Source organism: Pinus tabuliformis, chromosome 4_1, assembly GCF_031772625.1.
Source record: "Pinus tabuliformis cultivar Carrire ecotype Pingquan chromosome 4_1, CPIR1, whole genome shotgun sequence".
NCBI lineage: Eukaryota > Viridiplantae > Streptophyta > Pinopsida > Pinales > Pinaceae > Pinus > Pinus tabuliformis.
Window position 1 is genome coordinate 427,387,140 of NC_142303.1, and position 23,231 is coordinate 427,410,370.

The window sequence follows — 23,231 nt, forward strand, 5'->3', positions numbered from 1 at the left end:
ATATGCAGGCAGTTGCCTGTCGAGTTCATAATAACTGGTAAGAGTATAAACAAGATATCTCCACGCAGGGAGCATTTCAAAATAAGTCTAACTGTGATCAAAATTGTGGCTGGCTCTTCGCAGAGAGCGATATATAACTGCTGAATATAAACAAAAAGTTGTACTGATTCTTCTGTCTAACAGTGTCTATCTACATGCTATAATAATCAAAACTGATAAAGTAAGGGCTTTAAGGCCCATTTTCCATCTGTTCATCAAATGGGCGATGATAATACTGATAAAAAGTGCCCTCAACTTCCTCTTGGATCCACCAATCTTCACCTACTCTGTGCGCTGCCTCTTTGGAGAGCTGATCTGCAATGGTGTTTTGCTCCCTGTAGATGTGATGGCAGACAAAGGATTCAAAAGAAGTTGTCAATCTCTTTGCTTCATCAAGAATATGTCTTAAAGAAAAAGCATGACAATATGATGCATTGTTGAGCCAATTACAAACAATTTTAGAGTCTCCAAATATCTGTAAGTGTCTGCAGTTTTTTTGAATAGCAAAATGGATGATGTGTTTGGCTGTGCTAAGCTCAGCGAAGTTATTAGTGCCTCTGCCAAGGTTGATTTGGAGTTTGTAACAATGCTTGTCATTAAGATGGAGTATAGCTCCCCCCCCGCAACCATCATCTTGAGCTGAGCCATCGAAATAAGCCCAAGGTTTGGTTTTGTCGATGGGCACAGGTCTGAGGGTTCTCGGTGGGGCGGGGTGGTCTTCATCAGGTAGCATGTTGAGATTTGCGACCGTATGGAGGATGATAGAGGGCCAGTGAGGTTCTTTGAGATTGAAGATTGACTGATTCCGGGCGATCCAGATAGCCCAGCAAGCCAGCAGAGGCAGATTTTTAGCCTTTCCTGTGTGCTCAAGGCACCAGTTAGACCATGCCTCAGGAAGGTTACTCCCGTGCCAATCTTTCAGAAGTGGGATATGTGAAGACAGTGATTGCCAAAGAGTTTGGGAAGATTTGCATGAAAGAAACAAGTGTTCGGTGCTCTCTTCAGCAGCATGACAGAGGTGGAAGCGGAAAGGTCCATAGAAGGACCGCTTCATGAGGTTGGAGCCAGTAGGTATTTTGTCAAATAGGATATTCCACATCAGAAGTCTCGTCCGAGGTGCAGCCTTAAGCTTCCAGATCGCCTTCCAGGTAGGTTGAATGTCTGGGGGCTTATAAGGTTCCATGAGCCTGAGATATCCTAGTTTTGGAGTATAAACACCGTGTTTAGCATAAGCCCAGATAATCTCATCAGGTCCCTCAGTGAGTCTGATTTGCGCTTGAGTGAGAGCAGCAGTATAATCCATCCATTCGTTAAACCATTGTTGAGGCAGGTCTATTGCTCGGGCGGATAACCAAGCCTGCTGGAGGAAGGTGGAGTTGGCTTGATCACCAATATGTTTGATATGAGTAATTCCTCTGTCATGGAGATGTTGGATGAGTTCTGCAGGTAATCTGTGGGCGTTACCACATCCGACCCATGGGTCCACCCCTACCCGTACAACATTCCCTTCCTTAATACGCCATGTGATTCCTTCTCGTAGCAGAGGTATGGTGTCTATGACAGCTTTCCAGATATTGGAAATTTGGTGATTATTTCCCTGTCTAGTGCAGATCCAATCTAACACGGATTGAGGCTTAATATATTTTGCATATGCCACCTGTGACCAGAGGCTGTCTGATGTGAGTAATCGCCATCCGAGCTTGGCAGCCAATGCCTTTGAGAATATAGCCAGTCTCTTGATGCCCCAGCCACCCCATCTTTTAGGCTTGGTGATGGTGTCCCATTTTACCCAAGCAAAAAGTCGCCCCGGCTGGTGTCCTTTCCATAGGAATCTACAGCATATGCTTTGGAGCCTGTTCAGGATGCCCCTTGGTATCCAAGCAAGGGCCATCCAATAGACAGGTGTGGCTTCAATTACAGCTTTGATGAGTACTAATCTGCCTGCCCGCGAGAGGTATCGATGATACCAGACCTGAAGCCGCTTCTCCACTTTTGTAATAAGCCATAACCAGTCAGCAATTCTGTAGCCAGATGGTTTAAGTCGAAACCCAAGATATTTTATACCATCGGTTAGATTCAAGTTGACAAATGGAAAGCGCTGTGTGGCATAGGTGATTTCATGAACTGAGCATCCAACCGATGTGATAGTGGACTTATTATTGTTGATCTGCATTCCAGTGGCATGCTGAAATAGGAGGAAAGAGTTATGTAATGATGAGGTGTCACCGAGGCTGCCATTCAGGAAGATTAAAATATCATCAACGAATAATAGGTGTGTGAGGAAGAAATTGTCCACAATTTTGATGCCTGTAAGTTGGTGCCGATCTCTGGTGGATAAAATAATCCAACTCGGCCCTTCCATAATCTGGAGAAACAGCAGCGGTGAGAGAGGACATCCCTGCCTAAGTCCTCTCTCAGAAGTAAAGAGGGGTGTAGCTTCCCCATTGAGCAATACGCTGTAAGATACATCTGTGATACAACTCATCATCCATTTCATGAAATCATATGGGAATCCAAGATGAGTGAGTAGCAATCTAAGATACAGCCAGTTTGTTCTGTCGAAAGCCTTGGATAGGTCTACTTTGAGAATCATTCCCTTCTGCTTCTTTATCTGTAGGGAGTGTAAGAGTTCTTGAGCAGTGGCAATAGCCTCATGGATCTGTCTATGATGCAAGAAAGCAAATTGCTCAGATGATATGTGCATAGAGAGGATGGGCTTTAGGCGATTGGCAATAATCTTAGCTATAATCTTATAGAGGCAGTTGCAGAGTGATATGGGGCGAAAATCATCGAAGGAGTTCGGGTCATCGGTCTTAGGAATGAGGGCGATGAAGGTGGATTTGATAGCAGATGATATCCGACCTCTTTTCCTACTGTCCTCCACAATGTTCAAAAGGTCATGGCCCAGAATATCAAAGAAGGCGATGTAGAATTCAATGGTCCATCCATCCGGGCCAGGGCTCTTGTCCTTTTTGAACCATTTCAGTGTAGCTTCCAGCTCTTCCATGGTCACCTCCTTCTGTATCTCTTCCGACATTTCCTGATCCACATATCTAGGAAATAGTTCTGCCACTCTCATGATTTCCAAAATGTTTATGATACCAGGCGCCTTGTATATACCCCTAAAGTGCTCATTGGCAAGCCTGGCCAAGTTCTGCTGGGATGTAATAGATTGGCCGCGATCATCCTTTAATTCCCAAATGGTATTGATTGCTTTACGACCATTAGCAAATTTGTGATAAAATTTGGTGTTGTTGTCTCCCTCAGTGAGCCAAATAGCCCTGCTCCTCAGTCTCCAGCTTTCTTCTCTTTCCTTCAAGATCTGTGAGCGCTTGGCGATAAGGAGGTTATACTGATCCTTGTGCTCCTGTGAAGTGAAGGTCCCAGCTGTCGAATTTTCAAACTCAGCAATGACCCTTTCCGCCTCATTGAGTGTGAGGTTATCCTGGATTCGCTTCTGGTGTGCCCAGTTTTTAGTGATCTGCTTGAGTTCTGTGAGTTTCCTAACAAAACCAGTTGATAGTTCCTCATCTTCCCGGTTGGGATTGTTCTGCCAATATTCATGAACCAGCTGAATATATGAAGGATCTTGAAGCCAGGCTGCATTGAATTTGAAAGGGCTCTTGATTTTATGAGTGAGGCCATCTGCCTCCAGGAAGATAGGCCTGTGATCGGATAATCCGCCAGATCCTACCCATTGACGAGTTCTGGGGATAATATGATATAAAGGCTCCTTTATGAGGAAGCGATCGAGCCTCCTAGCCAAACTCTGATCTCCACTTCTATTATTTGACCAGGTATACTGAAGACGAGCAGATGGGATGTCCACCCAGTGGTGGTCCTCCAAAAGGGAGGAGATGGTATCAGAGAGTGAATCGACTTGTGCCATGTGCCCCCAGGATTCGCAGTAACCCAGGGAAAAATTTAAGTCCCCCCCCAATATAATGTTATCCGCTTGAAAAAGCTCAGATCCAAGAAGGGTTCTCCAGAAGGTGGCACGATCGGAGCAAGGGCCATATACATTGATGATGCGCAGATCCCTCTCTATAGTATGAGCAAAAATGTCGAGGCCTATGAAACCCTTGCCTCCCCAAAAATTGCGAATGTCCACTGATCTATGGCAAACCCCTATAGCCAGGCCTCCGGATCTCCCTGATGCATCCAGTGCGTGGAAAGTCCAGTTGGGGAGCCAGGAGGAGAGGGAGTGAATGAGGGAATCCGCTAGACAGAGGGTTTCTTGCAGGAAAATAATATCCAGTTGAGCCGAGGTTAGCAGCCTCCTGAGCGCTAGTTTTTTGGTTGAACTAGCAAACCCTCGACAGTTGAAAGAGAGAATCTTCATGAGGGGGGGGAGGAGGGCCATCCTTTGCTCTAAGGGCCCCAAAAATTGTTTGTTGTCGCCCAAGAGCGACCTCCTCATCAGCAGTATGTCTCGCTTTTGTGATTCGGGAGGGACGACCTCGAGAGGTCTTATGAGAAGAAGGGGAACTGACAGAGTCGAGCCCGACTACATCCAGGCCTCGATCTTTAACCCGTGGGCGAAGGGAGTAGCGAGGAGATGACTGGGTGGTAACCAGAGTCGATGTGATCAATGGAGGGGGAGCCAACGGAGGAGGGGGAGGAAGCGTGCACGTGAGGGATGATTGTGTGTGAATGAGTGATGCATGAGAAGCAGCAAATGGAAGGGGATCAGAGCACAAGGGGGTACTTGATATGTCCGATGATGTGCAGGATGCAAGTGATGACAAAGTGATAGGAGATAAAGACATACCCGTAACCGCCGAGTCCACCGGAGGGGGCATCGGATGCTCAGGAGCTGCTGAAGATGAGGGCGGAACAGAGGTGGCTGTAACAATGACTGCAGCTGCGTCCCCTGGCTCTCCCTGGGGGGCATCATCCCTCTGGTTGCGCACTTGAATCTCTGGTGGCTGATCAGGTTGCTGAACCGGGGGTGCCATCTGAGTAGGATCAGTATACTCATCCTTTCCGTTCCTTTGCGCTTTCCGGAGGAGTGGGCAGTCCTTGTAGAGATGCCCAACTTTATGGCACCTGCGACAACGGTAGGGAATGCCCTCATAATCAATTATCTGTCTACGGGCCGTGTCTCTCCACTGGATAGTAATGTGCTCATAAAGACCGCCCCTGGTGTCCATGTATATGAGGATCCTGGCATAAGCCATCATGCCAGTCTGGAGATAAGATTTGTCGTAGCCCATATATGTGCCGAGTGAATTACCAATGCGCTTGAATATTTCTTCAGACCAGTATTGTAGAGGAAGGCCCGGGAGCCGAATCCAAATAGGTCCGACCCCAATCTGCTCTGTCTCAGGATCAAACAAAGGTGTCCATCTCTTTAGGAGCACATGCGCATGCTCAAAGTGCCAATGTGAGGACAGAACCCAGTTAGTATGGTCAGCACGCGCGAATCTTAGTGCGAACCATCCTCTCACAAATGTCTGCACAAATGGGATATCCACCAGGTGATGTCCCCAAACCTCGGTTGCCCAAGCCTTCAATCGTGCCGCCGAATAGCTGCGACCCCTGATGCGACCGACCAAGACCCGATCTGCAAAGTCCATCGCTTCGCCCCACTGTATGTCCTCTTCCAATCTGAGGAAGTAATCGTCCTCTCTAGATTTGAAACACTTAGATTTCCTTTTAGGGCCGCCAGGAGGGGGAGGGTTCAACGATGGTCCGGGGGCCGGAGCAGAGGCATGAAATGGAACCGAGAAATGATGGGAGGCAGGGAAATCCGCAGGGATTTCATGACCGGCAGCAGGAGGGGGGCCCGAAAGCGGGGGTACGGAGGTAAAACAACCGGAGGAGGGACCAGGATAACCCAAGGGACCGGATGAGGATGGAAGCAGAGTAGGGTTGTGCGATAAACGGGAATAAGTGCCGGCTACTTGAGGGTCTAAACCGGGGTTAGGGTTTAGGCAATCAGTGACGAAACCGAGGGTTGCCGGCGAGAGAGGAGGCGTTGAGAGGGCCGGCCAGGTGGGAGGTTCGTCCGGGAGGACCACAGGTAGAGATCGAGACGATTCGCCATGCGTATACTGTGAGAAATTCTCGGAGAAGTCTTCGTAAAACATACCTTCTGAGCTGGCATATGGGGTTCGCCAGATGGGGACCCCCTCCGTCGGGTCAGCTGAGTAATCAACGGCCTCCAGATCATCCATGGCCAGCTGCGTCTCGAAACGGCGAAAACCTTGAGGAAACGAAGAATCCCGGAGAAAAGGACAGGTTGCAGTTAACGGACCGATGAAGGGTGAAAATGAAACCGCCACAGGAGAGACCGGAAGTCGTAGCTCAGGTAGAGCATATCCCCGCAAGGCGCGATGCAACCGGAAGGTGACAGTAAACGGCGGAGAGGAGGACGGAGGTTGCGGTCGCGTCGTGAAAGAACGGAGTGCGGCGGGTTTCCGCAGCTGCAGGGTTCACAGAAACCCTAACCTAACCCTGTTCGCGAAATAACCCTACCCGTCTCCATCCACGCTCCAATTCAAACATCTATATCTCATCCATGTCTTTCATTAGTAAGCTTTGAGGAAAAATCTTTTTGAAGAGGAAGTCAATATTATCAATATAATTTATAGAAAATAATGTAAACAATAGTAATCAAATGATTAACTAACTAATAGTTAGTATTGAAGAGACATGTTCTAAGGACATGTCCGTTTGTGAAGGGGCAACTGCCTAGGGTATATAAGCAGGCCCTCACCCTCATTTGTAATCATCTCATTAATTCTTTTATAATATTCAATTTACAATTACTTGTTCTACAATGGATGTTCTTGTCTTTGAAGTATTCTGATGATTATTATTGCGTATACAAACTTCGTTCGTTACGTTGATATCAGAGCATTCCTCTGAGTATACGAACCTTGTTCATTATAAAAAGCAATCTTCACATTCATTTGGTGAAGAGACGATCCTTGGATTGCAGCTAGAGCTACAATGGATCAGATGGTTGTATAGAGGGCAACCGGTGCAAAGATATCATCATAGTCTATTCCCTCTTTCTGAGAGAAACCTCTGGCCACAAATCTAGCTTTATCTTTTTCACTATTGCCATCAACGCCATGTTTAATTTTATACAACCATTTAGAAAACACAACAGATTAACCTTGGGGTCTTGGAACCCCTTCCCATACATCATTATGAATGATGGACTCATATTCTTCAGCCATTGCATCTTTCCACACGAGCCTTCACAACTTTTTCAAAAGTGCTTGGTTCAACTTGAATAATGTTGCTTATGGCTACAACTTATCCTTGGAACCGACATGGTTTCTTGCTTTCTCTGAAGTATCCTTTGGGAGCAACATGTTTATCAACATCTTGATGCATGTCACGAAGCCATAAAGGTCTCCCCTTAGTAGGAGGATCACATAGAGGAGGATCCAAAGGATCCATGGGTTTTGTTGTCGCCTTACACACACACGTAAGTTAGTGAGAAAGACCCTTAACCCCATAAGGTGTGATTGGTGGCAAAATTAAGAATGGGGCTATCACCTATTCCCAACTCTCTTCGTTTAAGCTCTCTCCTAGGTAAGCTAAGGGGACTAGTCCCTAAATAAAAAGCTAAGTTCAAAGGTGATGTGAGGTTTCTAGGAGATGTTAATGTCAATTTGGATTACTTGAGATCATCAACACATAAATAAAAGATGAGCATATAAAACCAATGCCTTCAATATTGCTTCAAAATAAATAATGTTTGCTTTAGAAATGAAATGTTCCAAAGTGAAACAAAAGTAACTCTGTCAATCAAATAGATGTTAGAAAAAGATGATATCACTTGCAAGATTTAAAATTGCTCTCAAAGAAATGCTCTCAAAGTATAACCATTCACGATTCTAAAGCATGTAAAGAAGCAATATAAAATGACTTGCAAAAAATGAAATAAGCTAAAACTTGACTTGCAAAATGAACAATATGGTACTTGCCTAAGATATTACAGAATAATCAATTCAAGACATTTTCATCATGACAAGCATATAAATAAATTGCAAGTAAAATAACACATTTTACTTCCCTTGCTTCCCCTTCTTCCTCTTCCCCTTCTTCTTCTCGTCATCTCTCGTCTTCTTCTTCATCAGACATCTTGATGAAAAATGACCGATCTTGCCACAATTAAAATACTTAACTTTACTCAAGTCCTTCTTCTGCTTACCCTTCATTCGTGCTGCAAGTGCAATGTCATCATCTGAAGCCATCTTCTTCAGATGATGATCCTCTTCTTGCAACTCTTCCTGAATGAAGTTGTCCCATAGTCTATTCTAGTTTGCCAACTTCTCTTTGGCAATGATCCCCTTGATGAAGGGCTTCCATTCCTCGATGAACCCTTTCAAAGCAATCCTCACCATATCAGAATTTGAAATAGTCACACCGACAACAATCAACTCATCTTTGACTTGAGATAACCTTGTTAGATACGAAGTCACTCCTTCATCTTGTATGATCTTGGTGGACTTCAACTTATCCTCTAATACTAGTACCCGATTCTCGTTCTTATTCTAGAACAAATTCTGAAGAGCCATCCACATCTCATGTGCAGTGTTCTTCCCGAACAAATGAGGTATTAGGGGATCCTTCACACCATCTAGGATGATCAATCTCACCCTCGTACCTAATTCCTCGTATACTTCTAGTTCCTTAGGGTCGGTTGGTTTCTTGATCTCTTTCTTGATGAACTCCCAGATCCTGTTGACCTGCAATACCAACTTGATCCTTTCCTTCCAAGGACTATAGTTGGACAATCCTTCCAACCTGTCCTCATACTGGAGACCAACTTGCAACTTCGACATTATAGTGAGCCCTTCACCTACAATGTGACCAACTCCCTCTTAAGTTGTACTTTGCTGTGCACTTCTTTTGATTTATTGTCTCTGAAAGTAGCTCAGACATGTTGTGATACCATGTTGAATTTCCATGACCCTGGTGTCTAGGATAGAATATTAAATCTCTGACGCTACCAAACCAAGAATCTCAACAAAGCTACTTTGCACAACGGAATATAAACAACAGTTAATCACACATGCAAAATTATAGACAACTTTTTACAAATTTTTCAACCAACTTCGTTATATTAATTGACATATAATACAACTTTCTAGAGCTCCCATACAAGGGATAATGACACTCAATTATCCACAAGTACAAGAATACAAGATACAATGACAATCTTGCTATATGCTTAGCATCTATGTCGTGTCTCATCTTGTCGGTCCTTTGCTTCTGATCTGCTCTCTAGCTGCCCTTTAGTTCGTCAAGAAACAACACATAGAGACTTTAGGAGGGCTGCCACCTACCACTGTTGCAAGTCACTTTTGCTACAATGAACACAGGCTCATCAATATGTTCCTCAAGGTTGGCCAATACCTGAGCACCAATCTACCTTCTTAGTAGCTTTTTTTGTCCATCAAAGGGCTACACATAGGCTCCAACAACTTCACCCAACTTCAGCTGTCAAACTTCCTTTATGACTGCTTGTCAAGGGCTACTTTGGGCACTGTCATGTTGCCCTCCAACAACTCTTCAAATGCCCAATCCAACAACCAAACTCTTTGTAGAATTTGCTCCTAGGAAAGGGCTTCTAACCATTAAGTTTGCCCTCTTCCACTTGGCTTCCATAGGATGTAATACGGTCCACCTAGCAACAAATTCAACACGAAATCTTCCACATACCTGTACTCATGAGCTTGTGCACTTGCTGTAGAATATCAATCTGGTTAGGGCATCATCATATTTCATGACAACCCTCTCGAACTTGCCCTACAATCATCTTTTCCTTTGCGGATTGCGTTCTTTTGCTTGCTGCCTCCCACGTTGCTTGTTCCCTTGCCTCTTCACTAGGTAATAGTTCTTACGACCCCCTCTAGCAAGCTTAGAACAGGCCTGCAATGATTCTTCTGTTCCTCAGAGCCCGCGGCCCTCCAAGAAGGGGAGAAAACACACTGAAATGTGCACCTCATTGCCCATAATTCATTCGGCTAGCCTCTACTATACCGTGGCCCTTTCAATCCAACAAAATAGACCCTAAATTAGCCCTTGTGCTCCTCGACCTTACTGCGGCTACCACAGGTGATGATTCTCCTTAGAATTGTTGCTCTTGGATGTGTTAAAATGAATCTCATCACCTCTTAATTATACTAAACAAGAGGGCTCCAACGAATTACCTAAGTGAGATGTCTTTTGGACATAACCATCTCAGGCCTACATGACTTATATTTCTAAAAATCTATTATTAACTTCGAAAATTCATAATTCATTGTAGACAACTCAAAATTCGACGATTTTCATTGCGTTGGATTCTCCTCAACATCTTGTATCATCTCCATCCATCACATGTCTAAAATGCCTCATGGTTTTGGCCCAACTCCTTTGGGTACAAAACTCCAACCTTGGCTTCCAAGCCCACAATGACCTATTGTGGTGCTCCAACCTCCAAACCCCAAACCCTAGGGCTTCGAGTACCTCCCAAGCTATCAAAAATCAACATTGTTTAACTTCCCCCTTGGTTCTCTTTCTCCTCTGCTCCAAATTTCATGAAGAATATTGTGCCACTTCACTCTCCTTTTCTCCTTTTATTTCTCATTAATGACTAAAATCCTTAACCCTAGATCTCAATGGTTGAGATTTAGTCTAGGTATCTCAATATCAATGGTCATGACTTAATTTCACATTGGGCCTGTTGAAAAATGTAACTAGTGTATTTGAGTCATGATGTAATGTATTTGTCAAAAGAAAGAAAAAAGAATTTTATTATAAAAGAAATTGACTTATTAAAGCATGGGTTTCATGCTTGGGTCAATGGTTCTTAAGTCAAAGCCTCCATTGTAGGCTTCTAGGGTTTATGTCAAGTGTCCTTACTCGTGTCATAATGTAAAAGCCCCTTCTTGGGCTTTGTCAATCAAGAAGGTTTTTTTTTTTTTTTTAATAATGTAAAATAGGTCATTTAGGCCTCCTCCACCAAGTTGGCCTCAACCTAGACAAGTTGGCAGACAAGTTGGCCTAATTAGAGAGGAGGAAACCACTATAAAAGGGCAACAACTCGACTCATTTGGAACACATCCATAACAAGTTTGATCTGTAGTCGCTGGAGGCAGAAAAAGGGTGCGAAATTCAAGGAAGAGGAAGGAAACTGTACCGAAGGAGAAGGAAATTTTTGTTAAGCATTAGAAGTCAAATTTTCTCTCTCCTTGTCTCACACGTGCAAAGTTGCTGGGTTGGAAGGGCAGAAATTGCAATATTGTACTTGAGCCGACTTTCTGAAGTAGCTGGGGGCTGGAATTCTGGATTATAGCTGGGTTGATGCTGCTGGACAAGAAGAGACTACTGAAGTGTGCTGAATCATCTTGGAAAGGCCGACTTGGTGGAGGAGGCAGGTCTTTTGGTTAGATCTAAGGCCTTGTTCTATCTCAATTTGATTAGTGGAAGAGTTTGATTGGGTTTTCCCCTAGAGAGGGGTTTTAGCCCTGACTGAGTGCCTATATCTAATGTTGTTGATCTTCATGTTTTGTTTTGATGATTGCTTGATGAAACAAAGATAAAAAAAGAACATAAAGAGAAGATCATAAATCCACAAAATATCACAAGTAATTATCAATATAGGAGAATCTTTTTGCGTTTCTGATTTTTTAACAAGGCCCACTTAAATCACTCAAGTGACCCAACTTTATAAAAATGCACTTTTTAGTCATTGAATATAAAAAGTCACTTTCTAACTGTATAATATCACTTCATAAAGTAAAGTTCCTAGAGAGTGAAATATGCTCAATCACTTCCACAATCACTTCCACATGGTAGGCACTGCCAATGCAAAAGTACCTCCCAAGCTATGAAAGCTAACAATGGAGAGGGTTTAGATCCCCCCTGAATAGGAAATGAAATCTCCGACGGATCTCATAATAAATGGGGCAAAGGAAGACAAAGTGGTCCTCCGACTCAATCTCATAGCAATGACATAACTGGAAAATCTTGTCTAAATGGTCTATCTAGTGGTCCATATCAATTCGTAGTTGATAAGATCCAACTCTGAACTGTCTTAAGGGAATCCAAAGGGTGTGCATCCAATGCAAAAGCATTTAATGGCGACAAATAATGAGCCCATCCCTCATCATCAAGATGTGCTTAGTATGGAAGGCCATCTATGGACATAAACTACCCTGAGGGTTTATCCAAGTGACATGTACATATTGCTGGTAGATATTCTTGCAAATGATTTTATTCATCTCTTCTTTGGTGGGTAAGAGGTGGCTAGGTTCCTATAAGGAATATCTAAATGGAGGAAGCTCGTCGAACATGATACCAACTAAAGTAAGGAGATTTCAGACTCCAGTGTACCAACATCAAGACTGAGTCAAAGGACTAGTTGTTGCAGTGGAATCTAATGCATGGTAGGCCAAGGATTGATATCTGTTGTGGCCTTGCACTAAATTAATAAAAATCCGAGCACTGTGTAGAAGTGGGATGAGATTGTACACTGCCTCCAGTCGAAAGAGGCAAGCACCAAACTCTACAAGGCTAATGGGTTGAGGAGCTATTTATTTGCCTCAAATGAAGTGACAAAGGAGGATGGTTTGTACTCTCTTCCTAAGGACCTATTTGACTTTAGCAAACTAGGTTTACAAAACTCGAACCCATATGGAACCATGGGTTGGAGAAGAGTGTCCATGAGTGACATCTTAGATGATATGTCCTAAAAGTGGTGTTGAAAACATTGTCTCTCTAGAAGGACTAAGGAGCCATAACCCTTGTTGATTCGCTGTTAAAGTGCATGTTGCAAACTGAGGTGAGGACTTGTGAATAGTATCTCCATATAATTATATGTGGTGGTGATCTCAATCTCCCTAGACCTCCACTTGGGCTTACATAGCTAGATCCCCTTGGACTTTAGTATTCTCTAAGCATCATTTTCAGGTAATGCATTGACCTCTTCACAGTGGTTAATGACTAAGGGGAGAAGTCTTCTTCCCTCTCCTCTTTCTTGGTCTCAGCCTCTAGCTCCAACATGCCTTGACATCCTCTTTTTATACCTATGATAGCTTTACTTTGGCACCTATATGTATTTTTATAGTTCTTTTAGCTAGATACTTATGTAAGAATATACAAAATATATGGGATGATGATATTGTTACAAATGAGGGTCTGCTTATATACCTAGACATATGCCTCTTCATGAACGGACATGTCCTTAGGGACGTGCCTCTTCATTAACTAATTATTATTTAATTAACTATTATTATGATTATTATTTTATTTATATTTATATAAATTATATTCATAACATTGCCTTCCTCTTCAAAAAGCTTTGCCCTCAAAGCTTATTGTTGACAAGGCGTATCATCTGTTCTTTGTCTTTGTAATCTATTCTCATCTTTAGGACTTCTTCAATTTGTCATCTTCGATGATACAAGATGATAGGATCCTTCGAGTGATAAATGAAATTGTCGAATTGAGAAGAGATGTAACCATCCTAAATTAATCTTCTATGGAATCTTGCAGTTACTGGATACTTCGCGTGAATTTTATTACAAAATTGAATTTCAATGGCATTAGTAGTGTTTGGAACATAAGTTTGATGTTTCTGTTTTGAGTGATACTAATATGCAGACTGATTGAGTTGTCTGCTCTTGTGATTCAAACGTTGATAAGGCGTGTTGACCTTGCCGCCTACACCTACATACAAGTCAGTGAGAAAAGCCTTCAATCCCATAAGGTGTGGTTGGTGGCAGGGAACTCAGAGAAGGGGATGTCACACTAATCCCCACTCTCTCTGTTTGAGCTATCTCCTAGGTTAGCTAAGGGGGGTGGTCGCTAATGAAAAGTTAATTTAAAAAGGATGTGAGTTTCTAAGAGAATTGTTAGAGTTAAATAGATTATCTCTTTAAGATTTATAAGCAAAAAATTGATATGAGCAATAACCATCATAAGATAAGCATGAAATACATAAACAAACAGTGCCTTCCAAGTATTTTCTCTTTAAGAAATGAAATCATGTTTTGTTAAAATAAAGTGAAATGCTTTCAAATGGAAAGCCAAAATAACCCTGAAAAGTGAAACACTAAATTGTTAGCACAAGATGTTATAAATGCTTTCAAATAAATCTACAAATCAAAGCATGGAAACTATCTTGCTCAAAAGGATACAAAATAATTCAAACGTTAGACCAAGATGACAACAAAGTATGTTACAGAAATAATCTACAAGAGACTAGGCCAAAGAGTATGAGCAAGCTCTCCTCTTTGACTAGCCATGACTTAGCTCTTTGAAATAGTCAGATATTGATAAATGAAGTACAATACGTAAAAATAAATTTTTCTAAGTTTGATATTTTGATGCAAGAAATAAAATCCTTAAGAAACTTGAAAGAATCCCTGCAAGACACAAATAAGATATAGATGAGACTTTGGAATTCAAAACATGCGGGTTCTCCTTGAATATTTTTAAAGAATGGGTTGATTCCTCCGAGAATTTGCCCTCACGCTTGAAAAGCTTGATCAAATAATGATTCATCTGCAAAACTTCATCACAAATCATTAAATTGATATGAAATTAAATCAGTGCAGTAGAAAGAATTCCTAGAGATACGTCTATTATCCATTAGAAGATTTCTTTTCCTAAAGCAAATAAATAATTCTTATGCTAATATGAGATAGCTGCATACTAACATAATTTGAAACAAGCATGAAAGAAATAATGACATGAGGAAACTAATAGAAGCATAACAAGTAGTCAAGAATTTACCACACATGCAAGGAGAAAAACACCATCACGCTTTACCCAATGACTGTTGTATTATATTGCAAGTAGTGAATATAATCCCGCAATCTTCTCAAGCACAATAGCTCATATTACATGATACCATGTGAGAGCCCATGTCTCTATTATATAGAGAGTTGGGAGCAAATTCCAATGAAGAATGACAATGACAAATGGCATTGGAACCAATCCCAATGAAGAAGTGATTAAACAAGTGGCATGAGGTGACAATCCCAAGAGAAATTCGAATTTGTTGGATGGAGCTCCAATGCCAATTGTAAAAATCGAATTCTGGCAAATGGACATCATTTTCTTCTTCCCTTATGTGTCAAATTCGAATTTTATGATAGAATGACAAGTGTATATGGGTGGTAACCCATGTGGGGACAATTTCCCACAAAAATCTCCACCAAATGTTCTCTCAAATCCTCCCAAATGTGCATTAACTTCACAAATTCGAATTTCCAAGTAATCAAATTTCTCCTTTAATGCCAAAAATTCAATTTTATTTGAGCACATGTCCTTTCCTTGATTTTAGGAGTCCACATCACCTTGGGATTTTATTTTAACTCCCTCATAATTTTCCACCTTATTTCCACAACATTTAGCATGTGTGGATATTTATTTTTCTCCTTTTATTTAATTTTTGGCTTAATTAATTGCCAGATTTCCCACTAAAATTAGGAAAAGTGGGTTTTGAGGGTTCAAAACACATTTTTAACCCCTCAAAGTGTGTCATAGTAGAAAGTTGAGGATGAGAGGTGTAATTTTGATTATTTATACTCCATACAACTTCTCTAGACTACACTTATTACAATTTAAATACAATTTTATTTGCAATTTTTGATCTGTGGGAAATCTAAAAAATAAAAAATGACTACTTAGACCGAACCAAATTCCACGAATTTTTTTGTGTGATCTAGTATGGTAATATACATCAAATCTAGACACTAATATATGTTAGGGGTTCAACCTTCAAACCGTCACACCGACTTTGGGGTAAAAAGTGAGTGAAAAAACCCAGAAAATTATCCGCCTCTAAAAAAGAACGGATAATTAACTAGATAAAAAAACACTCCAAGGTGTACTCATTTGTTGATCGGGTCCCAACATCTTAGGCCTATTACATACTCAAAATTCATCATTACTAGTATCACTTATTACAATTCCCTGCAGGGTCTGGAATCTGGGTACGAGAAAAATGATGAGAAAATAGAAATAGAGTTAGAAAACTCTGTTGATTGATGATATCTGATGGTACAAGTGTCCTTCGGATCATCTTTGCGCATGGAGTTTTCATATAATCACTAGGTGCCACTCCAGCGGTCAACAAGGCGTTCTTGTGGTTTGATTTTTTTTTATCTTTTGTGTGGCAATTCCCTGATTTACTTCAAATACTGATGTTGTTGAGCTGGTTACAAAATCTTCATTTGGTTTTTTCTTTGTCTAAATTGCAACGTCTGAATATGTTTTTACTCCAATTGGTAGGTTATCTTCTTGAGTTGTGATATTGACTGGATCGATATTTGTTCCTTTATCTTCAACTTGGACTGTTATGTTTGAAGAATTTGATGCTTATTTCATGATAAGTTCTTCTAATTTGCTTTTCAATGGTTTCTTGTCATTTTAAAGTTTCTTAATTTGCGTCAATAATTTCTTGTTGTGGTCCTTGAGGTGAGTAACTTCTTCATTTTTGTGTGCTATACTATATTCAACTTCTTTCTGCATATTTTTCATTGCCTTCTGGTTTTCTTAAAGAATTACTTTTGAGATATCTTTTACGTCTTTTGGTGTTATTGAATCTGGTTTCAATGTACTGTTGTATAATGTTATTTTTTGTTTTGTAGGAATATGTTAAAAACTTTTTCGTATTTAGGGTGAAGTATCCTAGAGTTTCTATCCAGGGAGAACCCAAAATTATATCATTATCATCACAAAATAAGTTTTTAACGGTGAATTGTGAGATAAAAGTATAATCCCCAATACTTAGTAGTAGATTGCTTATGTCATATTGTTTGTTACTCGTTTCAAAAAAAAATGTTTCAGTTATATTCGATTTAGGAATCACTAACTGGTTAATACATTCAATAGTACAGTAGAATTGATAGAATCGATAGAATAGCGAAACACTTGAATAATGACAACAACAACTTGATGAAAAGTTGATGGCCAAAGGTCGGATAGAACTGGCTCTGTGTAGTGGTTGAGCGACTAGAGGATCGAACAACTCTGATACCAATGTTATGAACAAAGTTCATAAACGTGATAGAATACTCAAAATATATGGTATATGTAAATATCCATTATAGGATAGTAATATTTATATATAAATGTTTAGAAGATATGAGATGATAAAATGTTACAAATGAGGGCCTGCTTATATACCTAGGCAAGTGCCCCTTTATGAATAGTCATGTCTTTATGAGACATGCCTCTTCTCTACTAATCACTATATATATATATACACACATTATTCATAACACAATTTCTTTTCTCTTGTTTAGGTTTCAATTGGAGCTTCTTTTGCACTCCCACTAGTATTTATATGGAATATAGTTTTGAGTCCCATTGATCTACCATTATGGTCAACTGTTAAGAATCAGTACAATTATCTTATCTTATTACGTGGACAATTTTCAAGGGTTTCCTGACCACCATTAAATAGTAGTATCAAATGCCTTTCTAAAGGGGGGTTTTGGTTTACATATTAGTAGACATCCAGTCATTGTTTTGAACCTTGGGGGAAGAATGTTTTGTGGAGAATTTTATTTTAATGAAGATCAGCATGAACATGCTCCTATAGAATTTCCATGTGAACTTGTCAAAATATCTGTTAGACCTCTTTGAAATGTCTTTTTTGACATTATCACTGATACTTTCATTCTTGGAAACAATGAAACTATGCTAAGTAAGTTTGTAAATAGAAGGGTTTGCAGGTATCTTAGTGGGTTAATCTAATTACCTTGTAATTAACTTCTTACTTATAGTGTATACACTAAAATTGATCACTATTGTGCAATGTTACAAACATTGGCATTGGCCATACTTGTTGAGGGTCTTGACCTTTGAGACATCGGGAAAAGCTCAACAAACTGTAGAAATCATTGAAAATACAAAATAAATATATTTTTTAAAATTTTTTTTTACAAGTATAAATTATCAACAACATCAAATAATTGCCTTGCCAAATAAACATGAAAGGAAACCTTATATATAAGATGTATGAGATGCCAAATGATTCATCTAACATTCACTGTTGATATTGATAGTTGTCTGGTCAAGACTTAAACTTGAGTACACAATCTAAAAGTATATCAAGTTTACATTTTTTTATCTCATCATTGTGAGTGATCAACAGTGATCAATCTAGGAGCTAGCTATTGATACCCTTTGGAGTCTGCCCTTTTTATGGTAAAAGTTGGTGGCTTTTTGTGTAGGAGGAGGAGCAGGTGTTGTGGCTGGAGTTGGATGGTTACTGGTGGGTGTCTGTATTTCTAGAAGGTGGTGATGACGATGTTACATCAGCCTTTTGTCTTAGTGTCCTCCTCCTCCTCCCCAACTACTGGCTCCAGGTCATCCTCCTCGTTGACTTTGCCACCTACACCTACCTACAAGTTAGTGAGAAAAGCCTTCAACCCCACAAGGTGTGGTTGGTGGCAGGGAACTCAGAGAAGAGGCTGTCACACTAATCCCAACTCTCTCCGTTTGAGCTATCTCCTAGGTTAGCTAAGGGGGGTGGTCCCCAATGAAAAGTTAAGTTAAAAGATGTGAGTTTCTAGGAGAATTGTTAGAGTTAAATATATTATTTCTTCTAGATTTATAAGCAAAACTGATATGAGCAATAACCATCAATACATAAGATAAACATGAAATACATAAACAACCAGTGCCTTCAAAGTATTGCTCTTTAAGAAATGAAATTATATTTTGCTAAAAATGAAGTGAAATGCTTTCAAATGGAAAGCCAAAATAACCCTGAAAAGTGAGACAATAAATTGTTAGCACAAGATATTATAAATGCTTTCAAGATGAATAAGTCTACAAATCAAAGCATGGAAACTATTTTGCTCAAAAGGATACAAAAATAACACAAATGTTAGACCAAGATGACAACATGCAATTAAGTTTGCAACCCAAAATAATAGTACTTGAAAGTGAAATCAACCATTCATGACAATATGCAATTAAACCATAAGATGAGTCAATTTCCAAGTACAAGAAAAATTAAACTTGTTGCAAAATTAAAAGGAATTACAATGCTTGCATCCAAAGTGCCTCTTGAAATAAGATTTGCATGTGAGACTTTAAACCATCAAGATAGCAAGAAATTTAAGAACTTTGCAAACAAAGCAAATGTAATGGAATGAGTTCTTGGTTTATTTTATTAATTAGTGCTAAAACAAAGCTACAATTGAACTCTAGTCCTCAGACCTCATCCTTGCCCAAATGTTTGGATCTGACAATGAGTCAATAGAGGTAGAGGGTCCCTAAAAGTCTATTCAACCAACTTAAGTTGGAGGTAAGTTTTAATGAGGCTTGGGGCCTTCCTATACTAAAATGCTTAGATAAAGTGCAAATTGTATTAATTCCCCAAATTAAACTAATGCTTCAAAGAGAAATAGTTTGCAAAACTTGAGAGCGTATGCATGTGGGAATTTAAATACAAGATTAGTAAAATTTTGCATGTGGAGTGAAATGTGTTGATTTTAAACATGCATAATATAAAATTAAAAGTTAGAAAGCTAAGAAAAACTAAAAGCAAGATTAAGCCACTCACAATAATACCTCTAAATGAGGAAGGGGGATGCTATCGGAAAAATCCCAAGCTCCTTCTAACAATTTTTTTAATTTTTTATTAGCACTTTAAAGCGGGTAAAAATGTCTCTAAGAGGGCAGCCTACAATACGAGAGAGATCTTTACAAAGATGAGACTAACAAAGCTAAAATCTCTCCCCAAAAAATATAGCAACAACAAACTTGAAGATGGAAAAAACTCTCCAAAAGAGATTCACAAGGCTCAAAAGGCCCATGGCCTCGATGAGTTTGCTACTCTCTCGCAAGTGCTTATGGCCTCCCTAGAAATGAGTCTTTGGATAGCGTGAGGGGGTCCTGCATATACACAAGTGAGTAGTTTTCTAAAGCTTCTCCTCAAGCTCCTTGCTGTTTAATGCTCAAGCCTATGGGCTGAAAAACACAAAAAAATTACCAATTGTTAGTGTGAAATTAGGAAAAAGAAACCAAAACGAAACTTAGAATTTAATTTACAAAGTACTAGCTCAAGTAATGAGAGTGAACTCCATACTTGCCTAGTTTTAGAAATGACTCTTGAATAGGAGATATAATTTTGAAAGAACTAGAATCAAAAAAGTATTTTTAAATTTAAATGGATGACCAAGTAGCTATAGACTAAGAAAACCCCCTTTTGCTCTTTGTTGGTTGGAAAACTTAGAGTGAAAAAGTGGCTGAGTCTTGGATCGCTGTGACTCTAAGAGTGAGTTGATCTAATCGAGTTTTCTCTCACTTCCAGATGGATTCTTGCACACAATACAAAAGATCTTTCATACACATTTGAACACATTAGTTTGTACAAGATTAGAGCAATATAATGAATAAGATAAACCGAGCATTCCTCCTAAAATGAATTAGCGGGCTTATCCCTAGAAGACTACTCTAAATCAATGATATGTGCAAGATAGCTTGCACACATCAATCCAAACAAGATGGCAAACATAAACTAATATTAATTCAACATGCGAAAGAAATGAAGCACAATAGCAGTAGTGTGAAAGGACATCACCTCATAACGCCTAGAGAACACCAGCCAGATAGCCCCAATGTCTTGATTGTATTAAGAAAATATGCAAGTACAAAATGACAGTTTCCTCAAGCTCAATAGCTTATTACATGATACAATATGAGAGCCCATGGCTCTATTATATAGAGATTTGGGAACAAATCCCAATGAAGAATGATAATGAAAAATGGCATTGGATCCAATCCTAATGTAGAAGTGATTAAACAAGTGGCATGAAGTGACAATTCCAAAGAGAAATTCTAATTTGTTGAATGGAGCTTCAATGCCAAGTGTAAAAATTGAATTCTGGCAAGTGGACATCATTTTTTTCTTCCCTTATGTGCCAAATTCGAATTTTATGATAGAATGACAAGTGTATATGGGTGGTAACCCATGTGGGGACAATTTCCCACAAAAATCTCCGCCAAATATTCTCCCAAATGTGCATTAACTTCACAAATTCGAATTTCCAAGTAAGCAGTTTTCTCCTTTAATGCCATAAATTTGATTTTATTCGAGCACATGTTCTTTCCTTGATTTTAGGAGTTCACATTATCTTGGGACTTCACTTTAACTCCCCCATAATTTTCCACTTCATTTCCACAACATTTAGCATGTGTGGATATTTATTTTTCTCCATTTATTTAATTTCTGGCTTAATTAATTGCCAGATTTCCCACTAAATTTAAAGAAAAGTGGGTTTTGAGAGTTCAAAACACATTTCTAACCCATCAAAGTGGTGTCATAGTAGAAAGTTGAGGGTGAGAGGTACAAATTTCATTACTCATACCCCATACAACTTCTCTAGACATCACTTATTACATTACAAGTATAATTTTATTAGCAATTTCCTCAGTGCAAAAAATCTAAAAAATAAAAAATAACTACCTAGACTTAACCAAATTCCACCAATTTTTTTGTGTGATCTAGTATGGTAATATACATCGATTCTAGACACTAAGATGTGTTAGGGGCTCAACCTTCAAACTGTCACCCCAACTTTGGGGTAAAACTTGAGTGAAAAAACCTAGAAAATTATCCGCCTCTGAAAAAGAAGGAATAATTAACCAGATAAGAAAACCACACCAAGGTTTATTCGTTTTCTGATTGAGTCTTAGCATCCTAGGGCTGTTACAGACTCAAAAACTCATCATTACTAGTATCACTTATTACAATTCCCTGCAGGGTGTGAAATCTGGGTACAAGAAAGATGATGAGAAGATAGAAGTAGAGTTAAAAAATTGTATTGATTGATGATATATGATGGTACAAGTGTCCATGGGTACATCTTTGGGCATTGAGTCTTCATATAATCATCAGGTGCCACTCCAGTGGTCAACACTCCCCTACCAATTGCTCTTGCTCTTCCTATAACCACTTGGGTGCCTCCTCCATAACTGGCCCCTTGATCTCCACTGTCTGCTTAGACATGGTGTCAATGTCATTTACATCAAGGGGCCTCTCATGCTGCCTTACCCTACATCTTTTGAAATTTGGTTGGATTGGACCTGGTCAGAACTAAGTTACTAACTGGTTGAATCAGTCTAGGTGTTGGATTGGTTTTTGTATTAGGCCAGTTTGACTAGGTCAGTCCCAAATCACCCAGTGCTCGAAAAAAATAGGAAAATTAAAGCAAAAAATGAAAAAACAAAGATACAAAACACTAGTACCCAGTGTCTCTGTAGAATTTGTGCTAGAGAGTTACCCTGATTTTGATCATGATGATGCAAACAAGGGTCCAACCCCAGCAGCAGGGATGAATTTTATGATTGATCATTATGATGTGCAGTTATTGTAATAAGTGATGTGCAGTTTTGGACTTCAGAGGCCATTTAGAGTCTCGTTGTTTGTGTTTTGTTTCAGATAAGTATCACACTGGATGCCATTTTGTTATATTCACCCTTACAAGCTATAGACATGAGCAAATGTTGCATATTTGTTATTTAATTATTTGGATTTACTTTCATGTGTGTGTGTGTACATATACATACATTTACACATTCATGCATTAAAGTGTGTTTATATTTTGAAATTTTATATATTTTTTAGTCGAACTGGTTCACAAATAGGTTTGTCGGCTTGTTCTGGTCCAGTTTGGGTTCAGTCCTGGTTTGATCTTGTGGCTGGTTCTGGTCAAGGTGATAATATTCTAACTTATAAGAGGTTTGTCGAACTTTGATGTGCATATCAGACATACTACAAGGTCATAAACTATAAAAAAAAATTGCAAATCTATTGTGTTTCTTTATATATATATTTTAAATACACAACTATTGTGCTTGCACTCCAAAGCACGAAAGGTTGGCTGAGCACCTGATTGACATATGTCAGTTGAAGTGGTGCTTTTCCACCGTAATTTCTCCACCAAACATTGTAAAATATGTGTCATAAAACATTTATTTTCCTGATGGATGATGATTAGAAGTTTCTTTTCTCTCAAGTGCCAATTGCAGCAGACAAAAATGAGCGAAAGAATAAGATTTCAGGCTTTTATAGGGTGTCTCTTCACAGGGTTAGCAATTTTTTATGTGCTGATTTTTTCAATAAATTGTAATATTGGATGGTGAATTATTGGGGAGGCTTAAACATCATGAAAAATGCTACATCAGCAATGTTTGCAATACTGCTATTGTGT

At 39.6% G+C, this 23,231-nt stretch overlaps 1 protein-coding gene across 1 annotated transcript in view; it reads left to right on the plus strand.

Moving 5' to 3' along the window:
* The window catches only part of LOC149176121 (L-arabinokinase-like), a 474,339-nt gene that overhangs the window by 177,981 nt on the left and 273,127 nt on the right, over positions 1-23,231 (plus strand). The gene's annotated exons all lie outside the window — the stretch shown is intronic.